Raw genomic sequence first — 12,792 nt, 5'->3', positions numbered from 1 at the left:
GTACTGTATTTAATTTATTTATTTGTGTTTTTCACTGAATATTAACTCAACTGAAGTTGTGGCTGTCTCTCTACAGTTAGTTCCCCACCCACCCTCCCTGTTCTTGTTTTGGTGTTATTGTTGGTGGCTTTGAAATTGCCCACCTCTCTTGTAGATTTGGATTTGGATACTCCTTCTGGGCCCATCTCATTTGTTCATTCAACTGAGTGCAGTGAGATCATATTCTGATTTCAGGCACTCCTACTGTGTACAAAGAGAGCATTTGGGAGGGACAACTCCTGTAGCCTCTTAATCCTGCTCTGTTCCCTCCCTCAAAAAAAAAAAAAAAAAAATATATATATATATATATATATATATATATATATATATATATATATATATATATATAAAATATTGAGCTGCTCTTACTGTAACTGTCTTAGTTGCTCTTCTGCGTTCTGTTATCTCTTCAGTCTCTCTTACTCTGCACTTATTACTGCTTGTTAGTAGCCTTCTAATTTACTGCCTTCTGCACTTGTTTTTTAGTCATTTGTTAATTTAATTGCATTTATTTGAACTGTATTTGCCGTAGTGTTGCTACACAATCGGGTGTGCTGGCCTGCACTACAGTTTGAATTGTATTTACTGCTGTTTTATCTGCTTTTCTGTAACAAAAAAAAAATTCTAAGCATGTTTCCTGCCTTTCCTGTAACTAGTCAAGTCCAGATGCAGACTTGCTGTATCCAGGACTGTTGGTAAGCTTCTGAGCCCCCCAAGCCTTTCTGTGTTGGAGGGAAGCCTTCTAGCTTATCAGTGGGAGTGATAAGCACTAGGTAGCCTATCTACCATGGGAAGAGTGGGTTTTGGTCCTGAAACTGTAGTTCATTGGCCATTTGGGCAGTTTTTCCATATCTTTCTACTTTCTGGTTAAAAGCCCGTTTTGCATTTGGTCCCTGCCTTTCCTATAACTAGTGTAGTCCAGGTACAGATTTGCTATATCCAGGTCTGTTGGTAAGCTTCTGAGCCCCCCAAGCCCTTCTGTGTTGGAGAGAAACCTTCTAGCTTATCAGTGGTAGTGGTAAGCACTAGGTAACCTATCTACCACAGGAGGAGTGGTTTCTGGCCCAGAAATTATAGTTTATTGGCCGTTTGAGCAGTTTTTTCCATCTCTTTCAACTTTCTGGATTGAAAGCCACACTTGTGCCTGTTTCCTGCCTTTCCTATAACTAGCCTAGTCCGGTTACAGAGTTGCTGTATCCAAGATTGTTAGGAAGCTGCCGAGCCCCAAAGCCTTTCTGTGTTGGAGGGAAGCCTTCTAGCTTATCAGTGGGAGTGGTAAGCACTAGGTAGCCTATCCTCCATGGGAAGAGTGAGTTTTGTCCCAGAAATTGCAGTTTATTTGGCCATTTGGGCAGTTTTCTATCTCTTTTAACTTGCTGGCTTAAAAGCCTATGTTTGTACTTTTTCCCCACCTTTCATGTAACTAGTCTAGTCCAGGTACAGATTTGCTGTAACCAGGACTCTTTGTTAGCTTCTGAGCCCCCCAGCCTTTCTGTGTTGGAGGGAAGCCTTCCAGCTTATCAGTGGAAGTAGTAAGCATTAGGTAGCCTATCTACCACAAGAGGAGTGGTTCCTGGTCCAGAAATTGTAGCTACTTGCCGTTTGGGAAGGTTTTTTTCCATCTCTTTCAATGTTCTGGTTTAAAAGTAGCATTTGCACTTGTTTCCCACCTTTCCTGTAATTAGCCTAGTCCAGATACAGAGTTGCTGTATCCAGGACTGTTGGTAAACTTCTGAGCCCCGCAAGCATTTCTGTGTTGGTAGAAAGCCTTCTAGATTATCAATGAGAGTGGTAAGCACTAGGTAGCCTGTCTACCATGAGAGGAGAGGTCCTCGGCCCAGAAATTGCAGTTTATTGACCATTTGGACAGTTTGTCCATCTCTTTCAACTTTCTGATTTAAAAGACCACATTTGTGCTTGTTTCCCATCTTTCCTGTAACTAACCTACTGGGCAGCACTAGAAAGCCTTAAACTGATACAATCCTTCTAGCTTAGAAGAGAGACTTTGGAGTGATTAAGTATCAGTTTTCTGTGCTTTCTTGCTGTGCTTAATTGTTTTTTGCCTAAACTCAGATTTTCCAGCGTTTATTGTGATTTAAAAGCTTGCTTTTTTCACATATTGTACTTATTTGACTGCCAGCACTTTTAAAAAGTTTTTTTGTTTAAATAATTTGTTTAACTGATGTAGGCTACACACTAAAGTGCAATAGCCTTTTCTGATCATTTGTAGTCATTTAAAGCTGTTTTAAGTGTATTTTTTTTACTGTTTTTGCTTTATCTTTTAAAAAAAAAATCCTTGTTTCCTGCCTTTCTAAGCTAGTATAGTCCAGTTTTCAGGCTAGTGCTGAATTCAGGGCTGTGATACTGGTTTCTGAATTGCCCATTCATTACTTGGATAGAAGGAAGTTTCTCTGCTCACCTGTGAGAGAGGGGAGCTGTGAGCAACCTATCTGTCCCTGGAGGAGTGGTTCCAGCCCAGAAGTTAGTAGTTTATTTGTCATTTTGGGCTAATTTCTATCTCTTTCATTTCTCTACTATAAAAAATGCGTTTGCATGGTTTTGTGCACTGGGCAGTGCCGGTTAGCCCCGGTTAAATTATTCCCGGCTCCAGTAAGTCTACTCTTCAGTTTTTCCCTTGAAAGTAGTCTAACTCTCAACCTAAGCACTCAAAAAGCATATTACAGCACAGCAGTTGCTCAGACCTAATAGCAAGCACTAATATACCCTGACACTGATTGCCCAGCAGGGCAAGGCTCTTTATTCACCCCTCACCAACCAAACGACTAAGCAGCTCACCCTACTATTCAGACATGACCAAAGGGCAACTTCCTGTGCACTCTCCAGTCCAGCTGATGAATCTGGGTATCATGAGGCAATGTTACAACTGCCTCATAGGTTCATAGGTTGATACTAGGCTATCTGCCCTAGGGCATTTATAAGCCTAGCCAGAGTGTGTTTGGCTTTCGCCACCCTTTTATATTAGTTGACTGTGCCTCTGTATAGTAGGTCACAGAAGATAGCCCTTTTAAGGTACTGTGACTCTGTCTAGTAGGGACCCAGAAGAGATCCCAGGGGTAAACCTACGGTCTCCCATCCACTCGTCAAGATTTCTCATGAAGAGGGTCATTGAGGGGCTGTGCTTAACATGGATTGGGATTTTGTTCCAGAGTGAGGGGAGCCTCTGGGATATGAATCTGTCCCTCCAGCATGTCCTATTTATTTCTGTGCTGAGGTTTAATTCCCTGGAGTGTGTAGCTCTAAGGGATTTGGATTTCCTGAGGTGGAGCATGTCCATTAATTCTGGGTTGGACATGGCTTTATACGTCAGGCACAGATCGCATCTGAGTAGGTGGTAAGCAACTGAGTAGAGCTGGAGTTTCTTTAGCCTAACTGCGTAGGGCATATGTTTGAGTCCCTTGATCCTCTTGGTGAGGTACTTTTGGGGTCTTTCCAGTTGCTGCAGGTGGCGGGTAAGGTACATCCCAAATGGGGCATTGTATTCAATTATGGGCCTGATGAGTGATGAGTAGAGGGACACAATGACCTCTCTTGATCTAGATGTGAACCCTTTTGTGATAAGGTGGGCTATATAGAAGGTCTTTCGAACCACTTTGGCAACGTGATTGCCAAAGGAGAGATTGCTATCTACTTGCATCCCCAAATCCCTAATTGCTTCTTCTGTACTTAATGGACAACCACCTATGTGGTAATTTGTTGTCACTTTGTTTTTCCCAAAGGGGATGACTATGCACTTTTTGGCATTTAGCTTTAGGCCATGGCTCTGGCACCAGTTATCCATCTCTGTGAAACCCTTTTGGAGGATGCTTGTGTCAGTTGGCGAGTCGATTATGGTACCCAGTTTGCAATCATCTGCGAAATTGGTCAGCCATAGTCCTCCCGTGTTAGTCTGTACCTTAGAGAAATATATACCAAACAAGAGAGGTCCCAGGACTGAGCCTTGTGGAAGGCCACTTGTAACTGGTTTGGAGTCTGACATGGCAGCTGCAATTCTGACCATGTGGGTTCTATCCCTGAGCCAGTTTACAACCCATCTTGTGACATAGGGGTTGATTTTAGGCTGGTGAGCTTATTTATGATGACTGAGTAGGGTATTGTGTTGAAGGCTTTTGCGAGGTCCAGGTAGGCTGTGTGGACTACCTTCCCTTCATCTATGGCCTTGGTGACTGCTTCAAAGAAGTTGACCAGGTTCAAGAGGCAAGATCTGCCCTTAACAAAGCCGAATTGGGTAGGGTCAAGTGTTTGGAGGTTCGCAATGTCTTTGTTTATGAGTTCCATGATGATACGCTCCATAGCTTTGCAGACCAGGCTAGTCAGGCTTATAGGGCGATAGTTTCTGGGGTCTGTTGTGGCACCACCTTTGTCAAGTAGGACCACTGTTGCTGTACGCCATTCCTTGGGTACATATCCTGTAGTAAAGCTGAGACTGAACAGTGATTTTATGTGAGGGTTCAGTTCTTCTTGGAGCTCATGTAAGACGCAGCCCAGGACATCGTCCGGTCCCATTGATGCTGTGTTTTTTGCTTTGGAGACGGCAGCTCTCACTTGTGCATCTGTGATGTCAGGGAGGCTACACTCTGTTGGGATAGACATTTGCTCTTTTGGGGGGGAAGGGGGAGAGAAGTTTGCACTGAACCTGTCTGCCAGGATGTTGGCAATGTCTGTGGGTTCAGTGTATTTTTTGTCATTTTGCACTAACTCAGAGCATATCTGGGAGTTGCCACCCAGGTTCCTGACATAACTAAAGAAGGCCTTGTGATTATCTTTAGTGTCTTGTGCAATTTTTCTTTCGAAGCTGGCCTTAGATGATTTTTATGAGAGATCGTAGTTTCTTGCTAGTACTGATCAGAGATGCCTTCCCTTTTTGGGATTTTGCTATATCATGTAGTAGCTTCCTCCTTCTGTTGTATAGCTTATTTATGGCTGGGGTCCACCAGACAGGTCTCTTGCCTTTAGAGGAGTGAGTCTTGGTTTTATTTGGGATAGCATGATCCATGCATTCCTGTAGGTGTCCATAGAATGCGTTTGTAAAGGATTCTGCAGTTTGGGCCGTATTTTCCACTGTCCCGGGGGCTTTGAAGGATCCCACCTCAGTTTTGAGAAGTGTGAAGTGTGAAGTTTTCTTTTGAGAAGTTCTTCACCGTGATTTCCTTGGCTGGGGGTGGGGATGGGATACGGATGTCCAGTGAGATTAATTTATGGTCAGATCTTACCAATGAGGGGTATACCTCTGGTATGGAACATAGAGTCCCCATGTTGGTGATGATCATGTCCAATATGTTTTCCCCTCTTGTGGGAGTGGTGACCAGTTGTTCCATAGCATTTGAGTTTATAAATTCTAGAAACCATTGGGTGAGGTTGTTGGTGTTGAGTAGTGCTCCCAGTCTATGTTTGGGTAGTTGAAGTCACCCAATATAATGGTGTTTGGAGAGAACTTCATATTTTCCAGTGTTCTCAGGAAAGCCGAGTGGGGTTCCTGAGTTTGGGAGGGTGGTCTTTAGCAGGCTACAAACTGAAAGGCAGTTTTGTCCACTGTTAGTTGCACATGGATGGTCTCCAATGCTTCGTGCAGTGCCACTAACCTGGAGGTGTGGGTATCTTTGATGAATATGGATACTCCCCCTCCTTTTGTGGTTCAGTCTGAGTTTTGGGGCCAAAAAGCATGGTATGACATATAACCTGGCAGTGCTGGGGAACCTTGAAACAGGTTTCTGTTACTGCACAGATATCGATATTCTACATACTGAGGAGAGCCTCGAGTGCGTGCATCTTGAGGTTTAGACTTCTGGTGTTGAGCAGCATTACCCTTAGTTTCTTTTTACTTCTGTTGTCTATGGAGGTGGGCTTGTCTTTTGAGCCTTGCCTAAAAAAGGCACTATGGGGATGGCAAGAGCCTTAATCAGTATTCGAAAGCCCAGGGGTGTCAGGTGCAAGCCGTCCCTAGCGAAGCAACGTGGCTTGTCGAGCATGCCATCAGAGGCAAACAGAAACTGTAATCCCTTTGAATGACACCAATACTTTAGCCAATTGTTAAAATTGATCATTTTGTCTTCATACTGTGATATCATTCTTGGTGAGGGTAAGATGCTACTCAAGGTCAGGGTCATACCGGTCTGGGCTACATGATCAGAGAGCTCCTCTATGTATCTTCTCATGTAGTTCAGGGAGGTACATCTCACATCATGTACACAGACAACACTCTCCTCCTACCACAAAACACTAACATATGCGAGAGATGCAATTATACAGCCAAACTGAAAGCTAAGCTGTCTCCACCCAAGACTGAAACAGACAGTCAAGAGGTGAAGGTTAACACTTGCACCACACCTCCAGCTGCACACAGACCTACTAAAATAGCACTGGCAAAAAATACACATAAATACACAAAATCATACTCGGAGGCTTTAAATAAAACCTGCAAAAGCATCAGAGACCTCAAAAGCAGACACCCAAACAACCTGCACTTCTTGTCACAAACCAGCAACACATAAAACACAAAATCTGTGTGCCACACAATTACAGCCCTTAAGGTGAAATAGCATACCTAACACACTAGTAATAGGTGACTCTATAGTCAGGCACACTGACGTCCCACTCACTAGGCAGGACTAGCAGAAGGTTACTATTAGCTGCCTGTTGGGAGCCAGAATCTGCCACATAACACAAGCACTCAGGTCACTCCAGAACAAGTACAAATATGACTGTCATTGTTCATGTTGGTGTAAATGACCTGAGACGTACCTCCCTGGACTACATGAAAAGAGACATGGAAGAGCTCTCTGATCATGCAGCCCAGGCTGGTATGACCCTGACCCTGAGTAGTATCCTGCCCTCACCAAGAATGATACCTCAGTATAAAGAAAATATTATCAATTTCAAAAATTGGTTAAGCTTCTGGTGTCATTCAAAGGGGATCAAGTGTCTGTCAGCCTGGGATGACATGCTCGACAAGCTGCGATGCTTCACAAGGGATGGCTTACACCTGTCACCCCTAGGCTTTTGAATACTGGCCAAGGCTCTTGCTGCCCCCATAGTGCCTATTTTTAGGCAAGGCTGAAAAGTCAAACCCACCTCTGTAAACAGCACAATTAAAAAACTGATGGTAATGCTACTCAACGCTAGGAGTTTAAATCTCAAAATGTACGCGCTCAAAGCACTCCTCAGTATGGAGAATGTCAACATCTGTGCAGTAACTGAAACCTGGTTCAAGGCTCCAGAGAGCACCCGAGCACTACTGGGCTACAACTCATACCACACGTTTTGGCCACAGAACACAGACCGAAAAACAAAAGGAGGGGGTGTATCCATATTCATCAAGGATACCTACATCTCCAGGTTAGTGGTGCAGCATGATACCTCTGAGATCATCCATGTGCAACTAACATCGGGCAAATCTGCAATGCAAATTGTGGCCTGCTACAGATCACCCTCCATGACCCAGGACCACCACTCCACCTTTCTGGAGACACTGGAAAACATGAAGGTCCTACCGAACATCCTGATATTGGGAGATTTCAATTATCCTACCATTCACTGGGAAAGCTACTCGAGTACAAATTCCAAGGTCAAGCGCTTCCTGGAATTCATCAACTCAAACACCCTGGATCAGCTGGTAAACTCCCCTACCAGAGGTGAAAACATATTGGACCTGGTCATCACCGACATGGGCGACAGGTGTTCCACACCAGAGGTCAACCTGTCACTGGTTAGATCAGACCATAAACTAATCACTCTGGATGTCCACACCCCACTACCACTCTCAACTAAGGAAACCACAGTAAAAAACTTTTCTAAAGCAAACTTCACCTTACTTAACACAGAGGTGGAAAGTTTCACAGCCCCCATGCCAAAAGTATAATGCTGCCCAAAATGCAGAAACCTTTACAAATGCATTCTATGAGCACCTACAAGGATGCATGGATCATGCCATCCCCAGCAAAACCAAGAATCACTCCTCTAAGAGAAGGAAACCAGTTTGGTGGACCCCTGCAATAAACAGGCTATACAATAGAAGGAGGAAACTAGTTCAGAAAAAAAAGCAAATACCAAGAAGGAAAGACATCCCTGATCAGTATCAGTAAAAAACTAAGGTCCCTCATGAAATCATCCAAGGCTAACTTCGAAAGAAAAATAGCCATGGATTCAAAAGATAACCACAAAGCCTTCTTTAGCTATGTGCAACTGACAAATATGCACTGAACTAGTGCAAAATAGCACAAAATATACTGAACCTACTGATATTGCCAACATCCTGGCAGATAGATTCAATGCAAACTTCACCCCCCTCTCACCTCCAAAAGGGCCCACAACAATGCTGGAAAAGTGTAGTGTTCCAAAAATCACAGATGCACAGGTGAAAACAGCCCTTTCAAAAGCCAAAAACACAGCATTAATGGGACCAGATGGTGTCCCAGGTTGCGTCTTGCATGAACTACAGAACAAACTAACCCCCACCTAAACATGCTGATCAACCTCAGCCTCTCCACAGGCTACATGCCCATAGAATGGTGCACAGCAATGGTTATTCTGCTCCACAAAGGAGGGGCCACAACTGACCCTGGTAACTATCACCCCATAAGCCTGACTAGCCTGGTATGCAAGGCTATAGAGCACATCATCGTGGAACTCATTAACAAAGACATTTGGAACCTCCAAACACTTGATCCGACCCAGTTCGACTTTGTTCTTCTTTGAGACAGTCACCAAGGCCATAGATGAGGGAAAGGTGGTTCACACAGCCTACCTTGACCTTGTCAAGGCTTTCGACACCATTCCCCACTTTGGTATTACAGAAAAACTCACCAGCCTGAACATAAACCCCTATGTCATGAGATGGGTTGCCAACTGGCTTACAGACAAAACTCACATGGTAAGAATAGCAGGCTCCAGGTCCGACTTTAAACCAGTCACAAGTGGTGTCCCACAATGCTTAGTCCTAGGACCCCTACTATTCAGCATATACTTTTCAGAAGTATAGGCAACCACAGGAGGACTATGGCTAAACAAATTTGCCAATGACTGCAAACTGGGAGCCATAATTGACTCTCCGGCTGACACAGACATCCTCCAAAAGGGCCTTACTGAGATGGATACCTGGTGTCAAAGTCATGACCTCAAGCTAAATGCCAAAAAATGCATAGTCATCCCATTTGGGAAAAACAAAACACCCACAAATTACCACATAGGTTGCAGCCTCCTTAATATAGGAGGTAATAAGAGGTAATAAGAGATCTGGGGAACCAGGTAGATAGTAATCTCTCCTTTGACAATCATATTGCCAAAGTAGTTAGGACATCCTTCTATGTAGCCTGTCTAATTACTAAAGGGTTCACATCTAGAAATAAAGAAGTTATAGTGCCCCTCTACTTGTCACTCATTAGACCCATCATAGAATACAATGCCCCATTTGGGATGTACCTCACAAGACACTTCCAACAGCTGGAAAGACAACAAAAGTACCTCACCAAGAGGATTACTGGCCTCAAATACATGTCCTATGCAGCCCAACTGAAAAAAATCCGGCTGTACTTAGTGGCATATTGCTTACTCAGAGGTGATCTCTGCCTGACTTACAAAGCCATGTCCAACTCAGAATTGCTGGGCATGCTCTACCTAAAGAAATTCAAGTCGCTGAGAGCCACAAGCTCTAGTGAGCTAAACAAATAAATAGATAAATAAATAGAACATGCTGCAGGGATAGATTCTTGTCACAGAGACTCCCCATGCTTTGGAACAGAATTCCAAATTACATCAGGCAGAGCCCCTCACTAACACTCTTAAAGAGAAACCTTGATGAGTGGACGGGTAACAGAAATACACCCATGGGATCACTTCATTGGCTCTGCTTAACAGAGGATCAGTTAATTAATCAATGGGGAGGTAAAAGCAGAACACTCTGGCTAGGCTTATAAATGCCCTCAGGCAGATAGCCTAGTACCTACCTATGAACCTATAATCACTGTCCATCATTTAAGAGCTATGATATCTATATCATTACCTAGCAATCAATGCACAGTATTTAAGGGCTATGATATTTAATTATTGATCTATCAATCACTGCACAGCATTTAAGGGCTATGATATCTAATTATTGATCTATGAATCACTGCACAGCATTTCAGGGCGATTATATCTATCTATTCATAGTCAATCACTGCACAGCATTTAAGGGCTTTCATATCTAATTATTGATCTATCAATCACTGCACAGCATTTGATATCTATCTATTTATCTGTCTATTTATCAGTCACTGCACTATGATTTCAATCTATTTATCTATTAATCACTTGATGGCATTTAAGGGCCATGATATATAATTATTGATCTATCAATCACTGCACAACATTTAAGGGGTAAACTCCCTAACTATTTATCAATCACTGCACAGCATTTAAGGGCTATGATATCTATCTATCTATCAAACACTGCACAACATTGAAGGGCTATGCTATCCATTTATTCATCTATCAATCACTGCACAGCATTTAAGGGTTATGATATATATCTATCAATCACTGCACAACATTTAAGGGCAATTATATCTATCTATTTATCTATCAATCAATCACTGCAAAGCATTTAAGGGCTATGATATCTAATTATTGATATATCAATCACTGCACAGCATTTAAGGGCTATGCTATCTACTTATTTATCTCTCAATCACTGCACAGCATTTAAGGGCTATGATATCTAATTACTGAGCTATCAATCACTGCACAACATTTAAGTGCTATGATATCTAATTATTGATCTATTAATCACTGCACAGCATGTGAGGGCTATGATATCTAATTATTGATATATCAACCACTGCACAGCATTTAAGGGCTATGATATCTATTTATTTATCTCTCAGTCACTGCAGAGCATTTAAGGGCTATGATATCTATCTATTTATCTAGCAATTACTGCACAGCTTTTAAGGGCTATGATATCTATCTAGTTATCTAGCAATCACTGCACAGGATTTAAGGGCTATGATAGCTATGTATTGATCTATCAATCACTGCACAGCATTTAAGGGTTACGATAGCTATCTGTTTATCTATCAAACACTGCACTGCATTTAAGGGCTATGCTATCTATTTATCTATCAATCACTGCACAGCATTTAAAGGTTATGTTATCTATCTGTTTATCAATCACTGCACAGCATTTAAGGGCTATGCTATCTATCTATTTATGTATCAGTCACTGCACAGCATTTAAGGGCTATGATCTCAATCTATTTATCTATCAATCACTGCACAGCATTTAAGGGCTATGATATCTAATTATTGATCTATCAATCACTGCACAGCCTTTAAGGGCTATGATATACAATTATGGGTCTACTTAATCCAACATTTAAAGGCTATGAATCTAAATACATCTATCAATCACTGCACTACAATTATTGATCTATCAATCACTGCACAGCATTTTAGGGCTGTACTATCTATCTATTTATGTATCAGTCACTGTACAGCATTTAAGAGCTATGAACTCTATTTATCTATCAATCACTGCACGGCATTTAAGGGCTATGATATCTAATTATTGATCTATCAATCACTGCACAGCATTTAAGGGCTATGATTATTTATCTATCAATCACTGCACAGCATTTAAGGGCTATGATATCTAATTATTGATCTATCAATCACTGCACAGCATTTAAGGGCTATGATATCTAATTATTTATCTCTCAATCACTGCACAGCATTTAAGACCTATGATATCTATAAATTTATCTAGCAATCACTGCACAGTATTTAAGGGCTATGATATCTATTTATCTAGCTATCACTGCACAGCATTTAAGGGCTATGATATCTAATTATTGATCTATCAATCACTGCACAGCATTTAAGGGCTATGATATCTAATTATTGATCTATCAATCACTGCACAGCCTTTCAGGGTGATTATATCTATCTATTTATCAATAAATCACTGCACAGCATTTAAGGGCTATGATACCTATCTATTTATCTATCAATCACTGCACAGCATTTAAGGGCTATGCTATCTATCTATTTATGTATCAGTCACTGCACAGCATTTAAGGGCTATGATCTCAATCTATTTATCTATCAATCACTGCACAGCATTTAAGGGCTATGATATCTAATTATTGATCTATCAATCACTGCACAGCATTTAAGGGCTATACTCTCTTTCTATGTATATATAAGTCACTGCACAGCATTTAAGTGCTGTGATGTCTATCTATTTATGTATCAGTCACTGTACAGCATTTAAGGGCTATGATCTCTACCTTTTTATCTATCTATCATGACACAGCATTTAAGGGCTATGATATATAATTATTGATCTATCAGTCACTGCACAGCATTTAAGGGTTGTCATATCTATCTATGTATCAGTCACTGCGCAGCATTTAAGGGCTATGATATCTAATTATTGATCTATCAATCACTGCACAGCATTTAAGGGCTATGATATCTAATTATTGATCTATCAATCACTGCACAGCATTTAAGGGCTATGATATCTAATTATTGATCTATCAATCACTGCACAACATTTAAGGGCTATAATATCTGATTACTGATCTATCAATCGCTGCACAGCATTTAAGGACTATATTTAATTATTGATCTATCAATCACTGCACAGCATTTAAGGGCTCTGATATCTAATTATTGATCTATCAATCACTGCACAGCATTTAAGGGCTATGCTATCTATTTATTTATCTCTCAATCACTGCACAGCATTTAAGGGCT

Source organism: Protopterus annectens, chromosome 16.part0 (genome assembly GCF_019279795.1).
Source record: "Protopterus annectens isolate FY-2018-M chromosome 16.part0, PAN1.0, whole genome shotgun sequence".
Lineage (NCBI taxonomy): Eukaryota > Metazoa > Chordata > Ceratodontiformes > Protopteridae > Protopterus > Protopterus annectens.
Note: the sequence above shows the minus strand (reverse complement) of the source record.